Source organism: Impatiens glandulifera, unplaced genomic scaffold (assembly GCF_907164915.1).
Source record: "Impatiens glandulifera unplaced genomic scaffold, dImpGla2.1, whole genome shotgun sequence".
NCBI lineage: Eukaryota > Viridiplantae > Streptophyta > Magnoliopsida > Ericales > Balsaminaceae > Impatiens > Impatiens glandulifera.
In genome coordinates, this window is record NW_025919381.1 from 11,588 (window position 1) to 32,022 (window position 20,435).

At 36.6% G+C, this 20,435-nt stretch overlaps 1 non-coding gene and 1 pseudogene across 1 annotated transcript; both read left to right on the plus strand.

Moving 5' to 3' along the window:
• The first annotated feature begins 14,270 nt into the window (after positions 1-14,270).
• On the plus strand, positions 14,271-16,677 carry LOC124917872 (annotated as a pseudogene).
• A 2,948-nt stretch (positions 16,678-19,625) lies between these two features.
• On the plus strand, positions 19,626-19,787 carry LOC124917873. Its single transcript, XR_007097268.1, has one exon. It is a non-coding gene; the product is annotated as a U1 spliceosomal RNA (small nuclear RNA).
• Positions 19,788-20,435: the final 648 nt, after the last annotated feature.

The window sequence follows — 20,435 nt, forward strand, 5'->3', positions numbered from 1 at the left end:
CAGAGGCATTAAGATCAACTAGGCCAAGGTTATTTTCTCCAATCTGTGTGAGATGGTGGATCCGTCTTTAAAGCGGTCGTGGGGATACGCCGTTCCACTCGGCAAGCTGATGCGTCACGCAAATGCCGAAACCGGCCCGGGTGTTTTTATTCCTTCTAGCAAGATAATAAAATCCACCCACTTTCTGAAACTGGAGGACAAACCGGGTAGAGTGAAGGTCTCAGCCGGTAAACAATCAAACACTTGCCCGAGGAAATCGCAGCCTAGAAAGAAAAAGGTTCCGGCGGGTGAACAGTCCGGAAGCAAGGCGGTTCCACACACGTCCAGATCGGCTAATATTCAAGCCGATACTCCTAATCCGTAGGACTCCGCAACTAGCTCTAGCCGGACCCACTCCAACAACACCGAGGAGAATCGGTTAGACAAAGGGAATGAGAGGGTGGTCGAAGAACAACTGGCCAGAAATGATAATGTTGAAACCGGTTAAGCCAGGCAACCAGAGGTATTTGAAACCGCGGACGACAACGTTCGGCAAATGGGAGAGGAACTTGTCTCCCAAATATTAGAGCAACTTTACGATCAGGCTCACGCTGCGAGCAATGTCTACTATCAGTGGGCTCTGGAACGACAGAAAGTCCTTTATGCCAACATGTTACCGGAGCATCCCGCTAACTAGAGATATGAAAAACTGATTGAAATGGAAAGGTCGGTGCTCGACCTTACAGAGGCTAAGAGCGTGGTCACCGCTCTTCGAAGAGGAAAGATGGTTGAACTGCACGCCCGGTTGATAGAACTCACCGGCCACATCCGTCATCTTCGTGAAAAGGATGTCCCTGAAGAGGAGAAAACCCAGTTCGATGAATTAGTGCTGGAATTGCTAACGGCTAAGGAACGGGAACTAACCGATGAAATGACGCGGTTGGAATCGGAACCCGCTCATCAAGAAGCGTCACACTTTTCCAGATCTCATCATGAAGGTGATGACGACAACGAATCGAACGACGGTCCGAATCCGAATAAGGCCGAGAATGCCCCTCCTCCACCGGAACCCCTAGTCAACACCGTTGAAACCGAAACAGATACACTGCTCACCAATCGGCCTGGATCTCCACAAACCGACAAAACGCTGGTGCCTGTTCTAACCGAGGCCAAGGTCATGGACTTAATCGAGGAATTTTGTAAAGATGCCATCATGCCGTGGCAGAAGAAAGTGAGGGAAAGAGAAAAGAAATTCATCCGGTTGATTGAGTCTACCGGTGAAAGGCTGAATTCCGCGGTTCAACGGCTTACGACCGTTGAAGATAACTACGGCCTGACCGATCAACTGTTCAGCTCCACGATACAAAGAACGACAAATCTAGAGAACGGTCTTGCTCAAACCGACCAGCGGGTCGGTGTAATGGATCAAAAGCTAATGACAACGAATCAAAGGGTGGCATTCCTTGAAGAGGGTCACAAAGATACCGCCCAACAACTCACAATGACAGATCAAAGGATGGCATTTCTTGAAGAGGGTCTGTACCAATCCGGCAACCAGGCCGACTCAATGCTTAAAAGAATGGAAACGCTTGAAGAAAAGCATGCCCAGACCGAAGCCGAGCTAAAGGCGGTCTCCGAACAGCTGGCGGAGATGATCGCGACCAAGCTAGCAGCCGACGAAGCGCTTGAAAAAGCGAATGAGATCGCGGCTCAGAAGATTCAAGAGGCCGAGGACGAGCGAATCCGGCTTCAAAAGAAAAGGGAACAGGCAGATGCAGACATGGCCCAACATGTTCAAACAGTAGAAGATGCTGCACCGGCACAAGCGGTTCAAGCAAATGAGGATGCGACTCGGCTAGTCGAACAACATCTGATATTCCAAGATATCGCCGATGCAAATAAGAAATCGAAGGCGGCTGCTCCATCAACCGGACCAGTCACCAGAAAGAGAAAGGCCTCCAAGAAGGCAGCGGCTAAAAAGTTATTGTCTGACATTGCTGAACCGGTTTCTGCTCCTCCACCCAACCCAGTTTCCCTAGAGGTTGAAGAAGTTGAGGAAGAGGACATACCGCTACACAACAGGGCGCGGGGTATCGAAGCGATTCCAATCAGATCGGTTCCTTCGCAGGTCTCACCATTCTCCGGAACCTCGGGCGATCAATGATCCTCCTCCAGAGTTGGCGCCGATCCCTGCAATCCGGGAAAGAGAATAATAGCTGACTACCTACGGGAGAAATACATGCCTAACAAGAGGGAATAAGTTTTAATTCTTTATTGCTTATGTTAATTTTAATATATTTCCTACTCTTATATATATATATATATAAAGTATTTTTTGAAACCGGCCTACAATTTACTTCTTACATGATTTTGAATATTTTAAATAAAATAATCAAAAATGGAGAAATTGATAAGATACAAATTTTCTTCAAAGACAAAATTTTTCTTAAATTTTTCCAAAATTTCTTGAAAAATTTTTCTAAGTCATTTTCTAAAAATCCGGCCAAATAAACTTTTAAAACAACCGGCCTACAATTTACTTCTTACAAGGTTTTGAATATTTTAAATAAAATAATCAAAAAGGGAGAAATTGTTAGATAAATTAGACCGGTTAAAACAAGAACTTAACAAAAAACAAACTTCCTGTGCAGGAACGGTTAAGAACCAGGATCGGTCAAAAATCTGATCGGTCAAGAATCCAACCGATCAAGAAAACAAGACCGGTTAGAAGACAAGGCAAAAGATGTATCCAAAACCGGAAGTTATTCGGTTAACCTGAAGCTATGAACAACCGGTAGACATCCTAAACCGAAATGCATCCAACCGGAAAACCGATGAAGAAGCTACTTAGAGAAAGAAGCAAAAAATATCAAACTAAGTACAACCTACAAATCGGTGTAAACAGATACTTTGAGTATCTGTGGAAGATGATACCAAAGGAACAGACTATAACATTGCCATATCCAAACAAGTCTGATGATACTCTATAGGTTGTAGAAGATTGCCTGAAGTGATCTTTCCATTCTGGAATAAATCAGAGGCGCAACCTTCCAGGTGCAGGCAACTGTCCAACCAACAGTTGCTATATTAAGTAAAAGATAAACCTAGCCGATTTGACCTACGCATTGGAAGCTTAAACCGCCAGTACTACAACACTGAACATCTGCTCAACCAATCAGATTCAAGAAGAAGAAATGTGACCGTTGGCACATTTCACCTATAAAAGAAGGAACTGAAGAGGAGTAAATGCAGTTACCAGTTCCACCAGCTACAAGTTCTAAAAGTTATTAATTACAAGTTCATCTCTCTACAAGATTCAAAGTTTAAGTGTGCATTTAAAGTGAGATTACAATTTCGGTGAGAATTGTACGAGTGTTTATCGAGCAACAAATAAGTTTCGATCGGATATTGTGTTTGTGTATTCCTTAGTGAATATCCTTCTCGCTGTTTCGAACATCCATAAAAACCTGTCTTGTTCTTTACTGTCTGCCGGCTCTACGTTCTGCCGACTTATACCGCTCTAACCGATCTACATCATTTTAACCGATTTACTGAACCTCAAACTGACCTACTAAACTCCAAACTGACTTTATCCAAACCTATCTTTATTCATCCCGTGTGTGTGTTGCTTCAACCTGAAACAAACCACTTCCGCACTTGAACTCGGTTCAAGGGTTTGTGACAATTTGTGTAGTATTGAAACCTGCTGTTAATCTCTAATCGGATTATCGCCAACCGTTGAGTGAAAGGTATAAATCGGCCAGACCCCGGTTCCCCATCCGCGACCTAGATCCAAACACGTCTAACTCTCATCTATTAGACTGCACGTCTAACTCCGTCTGATAGACTACACGTCTAACTATGTATCTGTTAGACTACACGTCTAACTATGTCTGTTAGACTGCACGTCTGACTACGTATCTGTTAGACTGCACGTCTAACTACGTCTGTTAAACTGCACGTCTAACTGCGTCTGTTAGACTACACGTCTAACTACGTTTGTTAGACTGCACTTCTAACTACGTATCTGTTAGACTACACGTCTAACTACGTATCTGTTAGAATGCACGTCTAACTACGTCTGTTAGACTACACGTCTAACTAAGTATTTGTTAGATTGAACGTCTAACTATGTCTGTTAGACTGCACGTTTAACTATGTCTATTAGACTGCACGTCTAACTACGTCTTTTAGACTACACGTCTAACTACGTATCTGTTAGACTGCACGTCTCACTACGTATCTGTTAGACTGCACGTCTAACTACGTCTATTAGACTGCACGTCTAACTACGTATCTGTTAGACTGCACGTCTAACTACGTCTGTTAGACTGCACGTCTAACTACGTCTGTTAGACTGCACGTCTAACTACGTATCTGTTAGACTGTACGTCTAACTACATATCTATTAGACTACACGTCTAACTACGTCTTTTAAACTGCATATCTAACTACGTCTGTTAGACTGCACGTCTAACTACGTCTGCTAGACTGCACGTCTAACCACGTCTGTTAGACTACACGGCTAACTACGTCTGTTAGACTGCACGTCTAACTCAATGCTTCTAATAGCCAATCAGTCTAATGAACCTCATTCAGACTTAGTCTAATATAACATGTTTTCGATACACCTACACCAAAAACAATTAGACGACTTAGTTGAAGTTTTATACACACTCTTCATCAAAATTCCAATAGTCAGACTACTTTGACCCTTAGTCAAAATAATTTGACCCAACAATTTCCCCATTTTTGATGATGATGTTATAACTTTGCATAGATAAAAGATAAGCATCCATCATATAAAAGAAAAAGTCAAACTTGTTCACCCATCTTACATAAATACTTTCCAAAAACCAATATTCAGAAACCAAATTCAAAAAACCAAGTTCATAAGCTAATAGAAGATAGTTTAAGAGAAAAGAGATTATTGTTCTTCCCTTTTCACGAGTGGGTCGATTGGAAAGTGAGATCCTTCATAGCTGAGTTCTTCACCAGTTAGAAGGTTGTGAAATAGAGGGAGAGAACGGCCATCACGACCACTTCCACCACTTCGGCCGCCACAATCGCCTCTAGTGCTTTTACCACCACGATCACCGATGCGACCTCCGCCTCTCTTGATTGGCCTATCGCTATTATCATCGGTTGGCTTTCGTTTTGATCTGGTGCATGTTGAAACACCACCACCTCTTCTTCCGCTATTGTCCTCATCTTGAGTGATACGATTCTTCTCTTTCTCGGTAACAACCTTAACATCTTCTTCAGCCTGAATCTTTCTTGTAAAGGAATCAGTCTGTTCTAACCTTTCAGCATCAGCTCGGCTCATATTACCTTGAATCTCAACCATCTGATCTCGAAGCAAGCTAATTCCATCCATAACTTCATTATGCATTTCAACGTTGTTTTCCCTTTCGTAATCGAGTATCTCGGTTTGTCGTTTGAAGAAGTTCTTTTCAAATTTAGAGTATGACTTGTTGACGATATAAACCTCGTACGTGTTCTTCTTCAGTGTCTGCTCCATCTCATTATGAGACTTAAGAAGATCGACAAATTCTTCCTTGTTTGCTTTCTGAGTCTTCATAATCTTCACCATATTGGATTTCATTACACCCATATTCCTCTGAAGAGTTTCCATCAATGCTGTCATGGACTTCATAAACTTTGTACCTTCAGTAGATGATCCTTCATTAGATGAAATCTCTTGAGAATCTATTGGAGTGGTCTGAATGGGACTAATATGGGTGAAAACTTGCATGGACTGTTCGGGTCCATCCTTCTCTTACTCACTTTCAGACTTTTCTTCTTCTTCATCTTCCAAAATTCCTTCACATACCTTGTGAACCTTATCGGACAAATCTCCTGAATGATGATAAGGGTTGATAATATTATCATGAATATTTGTAGTAGTGATACCAGGGAATGGTAGAGGCTTGGAAGATCCATCATTTTTGGCTTGTTCCCCCTCAGATGAGGAACTCTTTTTTGATTCCTTGTCTTTTGAGGGTTCCCCCTCAGGTCTAGCAACATCAGGCTGACTTACTTCAGCCTCCTTCTCTGGAGATGCCTCTGCCTCGAGAATAGGGGACTCCACTACTTCCTCTTCCTAGTTAATAACATTTTGAGAGGGCTCCTAAACGACTTCTTCTTCTTCTTCGATAATCGGGTTGGTTTGAACGGGTTTCACAGTTTTCTCAATCATGGGTTGAGCCATTAGATGTTTTTCCTCGGCTGAAAAACCTCCCAATTCTACAAGAAGAGCACTAGCTTGCTCATCTTCAATAAGATCGTCAGACATATCCATAAGTTCGCCTTCAACTAAAGAACTTCCAAATGGACTAGCCCCTAAGCAATTTGCTCCATGAACATACCTGGTAACTGTAGAAATGTAATCTTCCATAATCTCGTCCAACCTTTTCGGAGCTTTCTCCTCTGCCTTAGCACTCTTCTCAAGAGGGTTGAAATTGGCTCTTCTGCATTGAAGAATCGGAAAGAGGGCTCTTCCTCTCAGATTTGCTTCAACTAGCTCTTTTCTCTTAAGAGCTTCATAAATCTCCGATTTTATACTAACTTTAGTATTTTAGAAGCGCGTCTGGTATTATGTCCAAATCAGTTTTGGAGGAGTGCTTCCGGTTTTATGTTAACTTCGGTATTTTAGAAGCGCATCCGATATTATGTCCAAATCGGTTTTGGAAGAATGCTTCCGGTTTTATATTAACTTCGGTATTTTGGAAGCCTTCCGGTATTCAACCAGTTCGGTTCTAGACAAGGCCTTCTGGTATTTAACTAGTTCGGTTATATATTAGCCTTCCGGTATTTAACCGAGTTCAGTTTTATACAAGGCATTTCCAGTATTTGATCAAATTCGGTAATTGATCAAATTCAGTTTTATATAAAGTGCTTCTGGTTCTTCCAGAAGTTCGGTTTTATATTAGCATTTCTAGTAGCTAACATGTTCGGTTTTATAGAAGACTGCCACATCAGCACACACAATAATCAACGAGATAACACCACATTTAATATTCAAATTCGACCGTTGCATTTACTACCATGTATCATTATACAAACCATTTAAGAAGCTCAACAGTCACACATTATTTAAGTAGGGCTACGATACTCAAATGCGGATACATCACTCAAGTAGAACTACGCTACATCAGCACACAGAAGTAGAGCTACGCTACATCAGCATGTAGAGCTCTACAACATGCCTTCATTTAATGCAAAGCAGTTGTGCTAATCCTATAGAAGACTGTCACGTGCCAAGCTAATCCTATAAAATATTCGGCGCATTAACTTCATCCAGTACATCTACGATCAAAGGCATACCATCTGACGTACTACCATGGCACGCATCCAACCGAAATAGGACATGTGTCCTCATAAGCAAAATCGTCTGTTCAAATTCCATCTATTTAAGAAGAAGTTGGAGGACAATTTGCAACCCCGACTTGATTACGATTTCTTACAAGTATTAAGCGTTTATGTAATCAAGCGCTGAAGCTATTAAGTTTTAAGAGTTTTCAATTATGTTAGATCATTACGTTGTATTACATATAGTTCTTTTTGTGTGAGATTTCAGTATTGTAAGTTGAAAAAATATGTTCTGTTCAACAGAGTGTTGTGTGTTAGGAGTTCGGAAACAGACAATGTCTATGTCCTAGTTGTCTGACTGGGTTTGTGTAAGTGTTGTACTCAAACCGAATATTCTAGTGGATATCCTTCTCAAGGTTGAGAAGAAGGGGTGACGTAGGAGAGTTTTCTCCAAACATCCATAAACAAACTCTGTGTTTTATATTCCTTCCATTTCCGAACCTTCCATCTCTTTAATCTATCGCTTCAGGTCTAAGCAAACAATTCCGCACTTGACTCCGTTCAAGAGTTTGTGAGGACTTGTGAAGAATATAAACATATTTTAACTTTTAACAGAGTTAATATTAAACGAAGGTTTTCGCGGTTAACAATACTTGATCAACCCCTGCTATTGTTGACTCCTTTCCTAACAAGTGATATCAGAGCAAAGTTTTCTATTCTCAAGAAATCAGATATCATCATGTCTCACTTTAACAAGCCTCCCATGTTCAAAAATGAAGAGTATTATGTTTGAAGATTCGCATGTAGGTGCATCTGGCTTCTCAAGATGACGACATGTGGTACGTTATTACCAATGGTCCGTTAAAGATCTACAAGGCGAGCCCATCCACCAATGCTGATGATGGTATTTCTCACCCTGTTGAGAAGGCCCAACATGAGTGGACAACTGAAGATAAAAGGAAGAACAACCTTGGTAACTTGACCAAGAACATCCTCTACAAAACTCTTAACAAGAACATATTTGGGAAGATCAAAGCATGTTCCATTACCAAGGAGATATGAAAAGATTATCCAACTATGTGAGGGCAATGAGCAAACAAGAGAGAACAAACTCAATGTTGCCGCTCAGAAGTTTGATAGTATCAAGACGCGTCTTGGGGAGACGATGGACAAATTTGACGAAGTTTCATCAGCATTGTCCTTGAACTTTCCACTCTAGTAAAAGTCTATGGCAACAAAGAAATCATCGTCAAGGCGTTGAAGGTTCTTCCTAGTACTTGGGACGTTAAGTTAACGGTAATGAGGGAGTCCAGAGACCTCTACAAAATAGAGTTGCACGATATGTTAGTCGATATGAAAGCCCATGAGTTTGAGATAAACTCAAGGATTCAAGACGAGACCTCATCCTTGACCGCAACCAAGGCATTGATGTCCTCTATGGAGCCAATTGCTCCCTCACCCATCAAGTCGGCTGAGTAGATCAGCAAAGATGCGATGACACTTTTTGTCAAGAAGTTTGGCAGATTTATGAAGAATAATCAACCCAACCCATCTTTCAATAACAACAATAATTCTAATGATTAGGCTAACATCCGTTGTTATAACTGTGACACCGTGGGTCATTACAAGTCGGAATGTCGGAAGCCAAGGAGAGATGATAAGAAGCTAGCTGATCAGAAACTTAAGGAGAATTACAAATCATCAAGCATAAGAATGATTAGAAAGAAATGTTTGTAAAGGAAAGAAAAAGTAAGTGGGCTCAAAGTGAATCGGATTCCAATGATAGTGATGATGAAGAAATCAAGTGCTTCATGGCTAATGACGAAGAGGTTTTTAACTTTGCCTCTAAAGAGTTTACTCGAGAGGACTTGATTACTGCACTAAATGACATGGTCATTGAGTACAAGAAACTATTTATTCTCGTTTCAACTCAACCAGACAACATAACTGGTAAAACAAATGAACTATCCTTTAAGAATGAAAAACTCAAGGAGACATTTCAAATGTTGACCAAATGAAAGAGACAGCTATGTGATCACTACATGGACGAAGTCTGGGGATACGGTCAATCAAATGATGAGTCAACTAAGACCTACCAATTGAAAATTTGGTCTAGGCTATGACAACAACAACCCAAACAAGTCATGCAAGAAGTTGAAACCCGTAGAAGGCAAACTTCCTTTTATATGTTTCGTCAAGGGTAATTCAACCAACTCTGAAGAGAATCACGATGCAGATGAGTCAATAACTAAAATAGAATTAAAATATGTGGAGCCAACTGAAGAGTCATAGTGGCTTAATCATGAGAGAAGGAAAGTCAGTCGATCAGCTGGATGTAAACATGAAGAGAGGCCTAGGAGGTCTAATAAATACTGATCATCAAAATCCTTTGACTCATCGAAAGGCAGACAAAGAGATGTCAAACCTAATGCAAGTAAAATTATTAAGACGCACACTGGGAGATCCATCAAAGTAACACAAGTATGGATCCCCAAAGGACTGATTAACCGTGGACCCAATTAAATGTGGGTACCAAAGGTGGTAAATAGTTTTGTTTGCAGGTTGAACAGGTCAGCTTCCTAGAGGATTTAGAATGATACTTGGACGGTGGATGCTCAAGGCATATGACCAAAAATAGCAAGCTTCTAACCAACATTGTAAAGGAATCTGGATCAAGAATTACATTCGGTGATAACTCTAATGATAAGACCGTAGGTAAGGGTTAGATTGTCCATGGTAACCTAATTATAAACAACGTGTTACTTGTTGAAAATTTATGCTACAACCTGCTTAGTATAAGTCAAATGTGTGATATAGGATATCTTGTTGAATTTCATAATCAAGTATGCATAGTCAAAGATCAACAAGGAAGTACTTTGTATATAGGGTATATGACATGTAACATTTATAAAGTCAACTGGAATAACAAATTACCTAATCCTATTTGCATGATAGCTAAGAACGATCAAAACTGGCTTTGGCATAAGAGACTTCATCATCTAAATTTTATAACTATTCACTCTATCTCCTCTAAGGAATTACTTGTAGGAATTCTTAAGTTGAAGTTTCTAAAGATAAAGTCTGTTATGCTTGCCAGATGGGAAAACAGATCAAATCAACTTTTAAAAGTAAAGACAGTGTTCATTCTGATAGGTGCTTAGAGCTTTTGCATATGGATCTCTTCGGTCCAATTAAGGTAACTAGTTTAGGAGGTGTGAGGTATACCTTAGTAATTATTGATGACTACTCTAGGTTTACTTGGGTTATTTTCTTAGTTTCTAAAGATAAAACTACTCCTAATTTGATTAAAATGTTTAAAAGAGTGCAAAATGAAAAATCAGTAAGCATAAATAAAATTAGAAGTGATAGGGGTACTGAATTCACAACAGGACTTTGTCTTCTTACCCTGAGAAGTCTGGTATTAGACACGAGTTATCTAGTGCCAGAACTCCATAAAATAATGGTTTGGCTAAAAGGAGAAATAAAACCCTTAAGGAAGCGACTAGATCAATGATAGCCGACTACGAAGTGGCTCAAAAGCTTTGGGCAAAGGTCATCAACACAACATGTCATACTCAAAATCGGTCAATGATTAATAAGAGATTTAATAAGACGCCTTCTAAATCTATCATGGAAAAGCTCCTAATCTTCCATATTTTAGGATTCTTGACTGTAAGTGTTACATTCATAATAATTGCTAGAATTATTTGACATTTTTTTTATGCCAAATCTGATATTGGTATTATGTTAGGATATTCTTCAGTCAGTAAAGCATATAGAGTGTTTAATAACCGAACTCTAACTGCTGAAGAATCATCCCATATTGTATTTGATGAGTCTATCGAAAGTAACACTAGTATATCCATTGAATTTTCTAACAGAATAGAGGTTGTTACTCTCTAATCTGATAACAAAGATGAAGTCCAAGTCAACCGAAACATTGCTTCTGACCGAACGACCGAGAATGTTGAAGCTCAACAAAATTAGACTGAATCTTAGCAAGCGACTGAAAGTCTGGATGATGCTGAGCTAACCGGTCAATCAGATTTTGATCAGCCAACTGGTCAGTCAGATCCCTCAGAGCCAACTGGTCGGTAAATATTTTCGGACCAAACTTCAAATGGAATAGAAATCATCCTCCTGAACTTATTATAGGTAACATCTCTACACCTCTTAGGACAAGACATTAATTGTTAGATGAGTATGCGAACTCTGCTTTCATCTCATAGATTGAGCCTAAGAAGGTTGACGAAGCACTACTTGATCCAGATTAGATCTTTGTAATATAAGAGGAGCTAAACCAGTTCGAAATAAACAAAAGTATGTCATTTGGTTCCAAGACCAACTAATTAATCTATCATTGGAACCAGATGGGTCTTTCATAATAAACTTAATGAAGATGGTTTGGTTACGAAGAAAAGGACTAGATTAGTGGCCTAAGGATACAGACATGAAGAAGATATAGACTATGAGGAGTCTTGTGCTCATGTCGCCAGACTTGAGGCCATTTGAATATTTATGGTATTTGTTGCTTTTATAAACTTCAAAGTTTTTTAAATGGACGTTAAAAGTGCCTTTCTTAACGGGATAATTAATTAGGAGGTTTACGTTGAGAAGCCTCCTGATTTTAAAAACCCTACCCTGATGAATTATGTTTTTATACTAGATAAGGCATTGTATGGTCTTAAATAGGCTCCTAGAGCCTGGTATATATGACACACTTACCAAATTCCTATTTGATCATGATTTTACCATAAGTTCTGTTGATAAGACATTGTTTATTTTGTCAAAGATTGTCACATCTTACTAGTTCAAATATATGATGATGATATTATTTTTGGGTCAACTAACCCCAAGTTATGTGAGAAGTTCTCCAAGACGTGCCTATACTTATATAACATTAGAACTCATGATTGAAAAAATGCTCACAAGTCACAGATGCAAAGGGATATTTTCCAAATAGACGATCCATAGTTTCTTCTTCTCCAACACACAAAATGAATTTTCAATCAGAAATATCTATGTAACGCTTGATTCGATTTTTTATTGTTAATTTTTCACGAAAGACTAATCATATGATGAATTGATTTCTCGAGATGACCTTAGGGGACCGCAACAAATGAAACCATAAAATTATAAATGTAAATCAAAATTTACAAGTAATTTAATGGTTAAAATGTTTGTATTCCACAATTGAAATAAGAATTCAAATCTTGGAACGGTGAATTTGAGGATTTATATGGACGAAGACCATGTTTTGAAGGATATGAGATAATACTTGAAAAAGAGTTTAAGAATTTTCACATAGGTTGACGTGTTATTTGGTAAGAATATTAAAATATCAAAATCTTAATGTTTTATTTACAAATAAACTTAATAGATTGTAAACTTAATAAATCTAATTTAAAGAGTCCAAATACATTACACATGCATATAAATAATGTTATATTGTTAATTATTAATATAAGGCAAATTATGTCGTATGTTCACATGATTATGATTAGGATAATCATGTGAGTGTAAATGATTACAGATCAAAAACTTACTTATAATATATATATATATATATATATATTCATATAAGCATAAACTAACATGCTCTATTGACTTTAAATGCTGAATATGACAAGTGAGTGTCAAGTATTAAAAGATTGTAGGATCATAAAGTCGATCACCATCATGTCAAGAGAAAAATATTAAGTAATAGGTGTGTTTAGAGGCTTTCGAGCATATCTGGCCCAAAAAAAGTATTCTTTCTCGATAAAGTCGGTTGATTAGGGTAAAATTATATCTCTTCGGAACCGTACATGCCCCTTTTGGCGTATACGGTTCAAAAAAGAATCAATTTGTAGATTCCAACCTGCAAGGGAATTCATTAAGCTTATTGTATCGAATTAACTTTTCATTGATGTATTGTTTTATCGAGATCTTGTCCAAATCATGATGTAATTTTTTTGTTCCTGAATGGGCCTCTTCAATCTTTTTAGGTTTATGCTTTACTCCGGGTAAAGATCCGCCCCATTTTGATTTACACATATAGGACAAATGATCCCTTTACCACTTCTTTTTCTATTATTTTCTTTTTTTAATTGATTTCATGCCTTTCGCCAAATATTTGATGGATGAACCCATTTTACTCTATTAATTAACAGTTTGAGCTCCCGCTCTTTATCTTTATAAACGAATAGAAATCAAATAGGATCCAAGTAGTAATTATATATATTTTGGGTTTATCTAACCCGAGGCTGAATACTTTATTTTATTAGTGTAACCAAGACAACCATAAATTCTATTAATTGAAAATAATCGGAATTCACCCCAAAAAAAGGGATTTTAATTGCATTTCACGCTCCAAAATTTGGATGATTCAATTAATATTTCTTTTGGGTGAAACAGAGGTTATCTCGATCGAGGGAGAAAATGGGGAAATTCTATATGACCCAATATATCTAACAAGTCGCACTATACGTCAACTCAAGATGCATCTTCATCTCTAGGACTCCTAAAAAGGAATTTGGAACACCAATAGGCATAAAAAAAGAACTAAGTATTGTGTTTTACTTTGATGTGGAAACGTAAAAATACTGTTATTGTCTTTTTACTCTGATAGTAATATTATATTGGCTTTTAGCACATTTTATCCATAGAGAGATTAGAAAAATTCATACATAAATAAAGTCAATTTTAGTGTGAATAAGTCATTCTAATGATACATAAGTATAGGAACATTTCCTCATTGAAAATAGTCTCAATTCCCCATTGCATATTGATACTTATCGAGTATAGAATAAATATGATTCTCTTTCTTCCTATAAGATAATTGTTCCATTATTACCAACAAAATGCAACAATTCTTAACCCTTTCTCTAAGAGAATCCACCGAATAAGGGAGATCCATAGCCTAGTCATAACCAAAGTAGAGTCTTTTTTAATGTAATAAATAACACAATGTCTATTTTTTTTATATAAAGGGTATTTTCATGTGTTATCCTTGGTATTGTGTTCATATTGTTGTGTTGAATGATCTCGGTCGGTTTCCTTCGATCCATATAATGCATACAACTCTAGCTGCTGGTGAATTAGTTGTTTTTATCCATCTGATACTGTTCTTGATCGAATTTGGTGACATGGTATGTTTGTTATACCTTTCATGACTATTTAGGAATAATAAATTCGTGGGGTGGTTGGAGTATTACAGGAGGGACTGTAATAAATCTGGGTAATTGTAGTTATGAAGGTGTAGCTGGGCACATATTGTTTTTTCTAGCTTGTGCTTCTTGGCAGCTATCTGGCATTGGGTGTATTGGGATTTAGAAATTTTTTCTGATGAACGTACAGGAAAACCTTCTTTGGATTTGCCCAAGATCTTTGGAATTCATTTATTTCTATCAGGGGTAGCTTGCTTTGGTTTTGGTGCATTTCATGTAACAGGCTTGTATGGTCCTGGAATATGGGTATCCGATCCTTATGGTTTAATAGGAAAAGTTCAACCTATAAGTCCAACATGGGGCGTAGAAGGTTTTGATCCTTTTGTTGCGAGAGGAATAACCTCTAATCATATTGCAGTAGAAACATTGGGGATATTAGCGGGCCTATTCCATCTTAGAATTCATCCGCCCCAACGTCTATACAAAGGACTTTGTATGGAACATATTGAAACTTTCATTTCTAGTTGTATCGTTGTTGTCTTTTTTGCAGCTTTTGTAGTTGCTGGGACTATATGGTATGGTTCAATAACTACCTTGATCAAATTATTTGGGCCTACTCGTTATCAATGGATAATGAATACTTTCAGCAAGAGATATATTGAAGAGTTAGTGCTAGTCTAGCCGAAAATTAAAGTTTAGCAGAAGCTTTGTCTAAGATTCCCCCAAAATTAGCTTTTTATGATTACATTGGTAATAATCCAGCCAAGGGGGGATTATTCCGGGCAGGTTCCATGAATACTGGGAATGGAATAGCGGTTGGATAGTTAGGACACCATGTCTTTAAAGATAAAGAAAGACATGAATTTTTAATATGTCATGTGCCTACTTTTTTTTTTAAACATTTTCAGTTGTTTTGGTAGACAACAACAGAATTTTCAGAGCTGACGTTCCTTTTCGAAGAGCAGAATCAAAATATAGTGTAGAACAAGTAGGTGTAACTGTTGAGTTCTATGGCGGCGAACTCAATGGAGTCAGTTATAGTGACCCTGCTACTGTGAAAAAATATGCTAGACGCGCTCAGTTGGGTGAAATTTTTGAATTAGATCGTGCTACTTTGAAATCTGATGGTGTTTTTCGTAGTAGTCCAAGGGGTTGGTTTACCTTTGGGCATGCTTCATTTGCTTTGCTCTTTTTCTTTGGGCACATTTGGCATGGTGCTAGAACCCTGTTCAGAGATGTTTTTGCAGGTATTGACCCAGATTTGGATGCTCAAGTAGAATTTGGAGCATTCCAAAAACTTGGAGATCCAACTACAAGAAGACAAGCAGTTTGATAGAATATTGCTTTGGTATGTTTCGCCTCGATTTTTTTTTCTGATTTGACATAGAATATCAGAGAAATATTAATTAAAATTAATGCTTTTCTTTGACTCTTACTCTTTCTTTATCTGGGATGAGAGATCATTCAAAAAAATAGGTATGGAAGCTATAATTGTAAACCACGATTGAATCTATGGAAGCTTTGGTTTATACATTCCTCTTAGTCTCGACTCTAGGAATAATTTTTTTCGCTATCTTTTTTCGGGAACCACCTAAAGTTCCAACTAAAAAGGTGAAATAATTTTTTATTATCTCAATTGAAGTAATGAGCCTCCCAATATGGGAGGCTCATTACTTCAATTAGTCCCCATGTTCCTCGAATGGATCTCTTAGTTGTTGAGAAGGTTGCCCAAAAGCGGTATATAAGGCATACCCAGTAAAACTTACCAGTAAACCAGATATAAAAATGGCGACTAGGGTTGCTGTTTCCATTATTATATAATTTCAAGACCCCAATGGATCTTATAATAAGATTGTTTATTTACAACGGAATAGTATACAAAGTCAACAGATCTTAATTAATAATACATTTATGGCTACACAAACTGTTGAGAACAGTTCTAAATCCGACTCAAGACAAACTAATGTAGGGAGTTTATTGAAACCATTGAATTCAGAATATGGTAAAGTAGCTCCTGGATGGGGAACGACTCCTTTAATGGGTGTCGCAATGGCTTTATTTGCGGTATTTCTATCTATTATTTTAGAAATTTATAATTCTTCTGTTTTATTGGATGGCATTTCAATGAATTAGATCTATAAGAGCCACAAGTCCTAGATTTGACTACAAAATCAATTATTTAGAGCTCAGATTTCTAGCCATGCTATTTTTGTTAGTTCGACCGCTGAATTTCTTTGTTTATGTATTTCCGGAATATGAGAGTGTGACTTGTTATAATTGATCCTGTTCATCGATAGTACAGAGAATTACTCTCTCATCTTGATAGAGAAGGTTCTACTTCATCATATATTTATTATCGTATCTGGATGAGATAGGAACAATCCAAAGAAAATATGTGTTGTTTCCCTTCCTAAAAAATGTTTAAAATGTTTTATCTTTACTAAGATCTTTATTGAAAGTGCTTCACTCAAAAATATTTGATTATTATAGATATATTTGTTGTATATTTCCTTTGAAGATAATATCATAAACATAAACAAGGATATATAAAGTAATTTTATCTAAGTGAAATACAAATAGAGATTTGTCTGACTTAGTTTCGGTGAATCTCTGAGAAAAGAATGTAGCTCGAAATGTAGCATACTAAGCTCTATGGCATAAATGATTTTGTGATAACACCAAACATAATTAGGAGATTGAGGATAAATAAAATTTGGAGGCTGTACAATGTAAACTTTTTCATCAAATGGTAATGTAACATTAACTCACATTTTAGTTGATGAATGAATCACCCAGGTTGTAAAGTTTAAACGGGGTGGGGTGAATTTTTGTTAGTTTGATTAAGGGACTAAATATTTTCACATAATCAATGTCAAAATGTTGATAAAACAATTTCCAACATGATATATTTTGTGTCATTCAATAAAACTATCAACTTTATGTTTAATTTTGAAAACTCATTTACACCTGATAATATTTTGTTGCAGCGAGTGATAACGTGTGAATGTTAAGAAGTGTATTGAATTTAGAAGTCGTAACAGAGTGTCATGTTGGAGGTAGTGTAACATGTTAATAATAAAGAAAGAGAATAAGCAATAGTAATAGTAGAGTTTACAGTAGGAACATATGTTTAAGATCAAACACAAGTCACCATATAATATGCTAAAAACACAGTTGTGGTGAAGAGATTTTGACATCATCTTCTATATGCTTGAATTGAGTATTTACAAAACTAGCAGACTTAGACTCAAAATAAAGAGACTGTAGAAGGTAGAAAACGATTTAGTTAAGATTTGTATAGATGTGGGATCAATCTGCATCTCAACGAATTTGGAACCATTATTAGTGTAGTAGTCACATTTTAGGTTGATATTAATGTGGGGAATGACAATGGAAGATCGTAATACTCGAAATAAAATAAAAAATTATTTTATAAATTTAGGACAAAGACCCAAATGACTTGATATTCAAATCTCATATTAAACAATTTAAAGTTTGGGTTCGATTGGGTGGTCATAAAAATATTAATAAGAATTGAAATATAATCAATCATTTTAATTAATTACTATAAATTATGTACTTCTTTAAATATTGTGAAAAGAAAAACATTGAGAGGATGTAGAATGGAAGGAAAAGACTTCTGTTGAGTTCCTTCCCCCAAACACTTCTTCAAGATAGCATATTAACTTAGGCACTGCTATCTTAGTGTATAAACTTCGAAAACCTGGCAGATTTTTTTCACAACTCACAATAATCTCTGGAAAAAAGAAATTCAAGACTCAAAGTGAAAGAAGTAGAACTGCTGAAGATATTTGAGGAGATATAACTTCAGATGGAAATGCACTAACTCAATCCTGAAAAGGAATCAAAATGAATGAAGAGAATAGAAAGCTCTGCCAGATATGAAATATTTTGTTTCAGAAAATCACAAGTAGAATCAAAGTAAAAATGCTATAGGCTTTAATTGATTGTTGTTGTTGTCTATAATTCAAGTATTGTTTAATTGTGAAATCTAGAAATTGTGTAGATCTGAACTTAAACTTTTGTATTTTTTTCTCTCTTTTGGGTTTTTTTAATGCAATGACACTAAACTGTTTTCCAAAAAAAAATATGTGGAAGATTAGAAAAAAATAGTAAATGGCTTATGACAAGTAGTCTTTCATCTATTCATACAGAGTTAAATGCAAATTTGAAGTTCCTTGGTACTCTCAACTTTTAAGCCTTTCTTACAAGTCTAAAGATATGTGAAGGTTGGTGTCATTGTGGACATTTACAGGAATTTATATTCGCTATGATAATGAACAGCAGGAAAAGCAAGTTTTCAGAACAACTCTCAAATTGCTTCTGTATTCAAGGAAAAGAAAAGGCTTCCTTTTGGGATGAAAATATGCACAAAAGGCAGGAATACTTTGTCAAATAGTTTCAAACTTTCTCAAACAAAGTTAGGTTTAGTTCATTAAAATTGCAGTCTCTGTCAAATAGAGACATCACCAGTTTCGAGGTGCATATCTACTACATTCCATTTAGGATTTGAGAGTAATTTAAAGGGCTGAGATTCTGAGCACATACATTTACAAATCAAACAAATCATAAACCGTACAATTGCATCATATTTCCACTCATTCAGAAATCCCATTGACATTGAAAGGTAGAGTTACTTGAACCATTGGATTATATAGAATGAATGTCCCTAGTGGATATATGCATTTTTATCGTGGGTCAAACCTCCTAAAATCTGATATTTATTCTTTTATTGTATTCTCAATTGTTTCATGGAAATGATGCACAGTTTCATGATTGGGGAGAATCGATTGTCCATAAGAATCGGCATCAAACAATCCTACTATAAGTTTATTATCCAACAACAGTCTTAATTTCATTCCCAGGTGAAAACGTAAAAACAAAACTTAAAATCAGTATCACTGAAGTTCCTTTGTAACAAACACAAATTTCTTCTTAAGAGAAGACAAATGAAAGAACCCTATACATTGTTATCTTCTCAAACAAAAAAAAAAACCTTTACCGGATGTGATGACAATAATCTTTGTCTCCGTACTCTCTCCACAAAAGCTTCTTCGCCATGAAACAAGGATCATTATTACGAATATTTGTTCCCACATTGGGAGATAAAAGAATTGGTTCGTAATGCACCATAATATAAAATGATGGGCCTGGGAAGGGAATTACTTACTTACCTGGACGTGGTCTTTGAGAGATCAAGAAGGCTCATGGCCTAGGTCAGTAACTTTCATTGCACATAGAAAGGGTGCTTACTTATGATCAACCCATTGTTGTTGAATCTACGTCATAATTTGTTGCTGAAGGGGCTTGCGTTCGCGCGGCCCCTAACATTCTTTAAGTCAAAATATTTTGTTTATGTTATGATGTACAAAGATTACTCAAATTTGTTAGTTATATCTAGTTAAGAATAAATTTTTGTGTTCAATTTATATATTAAATTTAACACAACAAATTTCTTGATTATTTATTATCTTACATTAAGAGGAAGTAGGTTTAATTTTCATTAGAAATATCAATTCTGGAATTCTTTATTATGTAGAATTTACTTAATCGATTATCTTTGTAATTAGAATATCATAAGTTTAAAAGATTGACCCTATCAAAATGATTACCTTCATCATTCATTAATAGACTATGGCATACATCATGGATCCTTGTAATTTACAACATTAAGTCATTTTCTTATTTTATGTAGTATATGTTACATTTTAATTGTGAAATGTTATAGATGTTTAAAGTTCATTACAAATATCTGTTCTATAGTAATAAAGGTTTAAAATTTCATTAGAAATGTCAATTCTGGAATAATAAAAGTTAAAATTTATTAGAAATTTTAATTCTTTAATATGTAGTATTTGATACTTACTTCTGTTGGTCAACAATTTTTATTTATTTTTAATTCAAAATCCATTGAATTGGAGTGGTTCTCCTTGCAACTAGAGGATCATAAGTTCATTCATTGCTAGACTAAGGCAT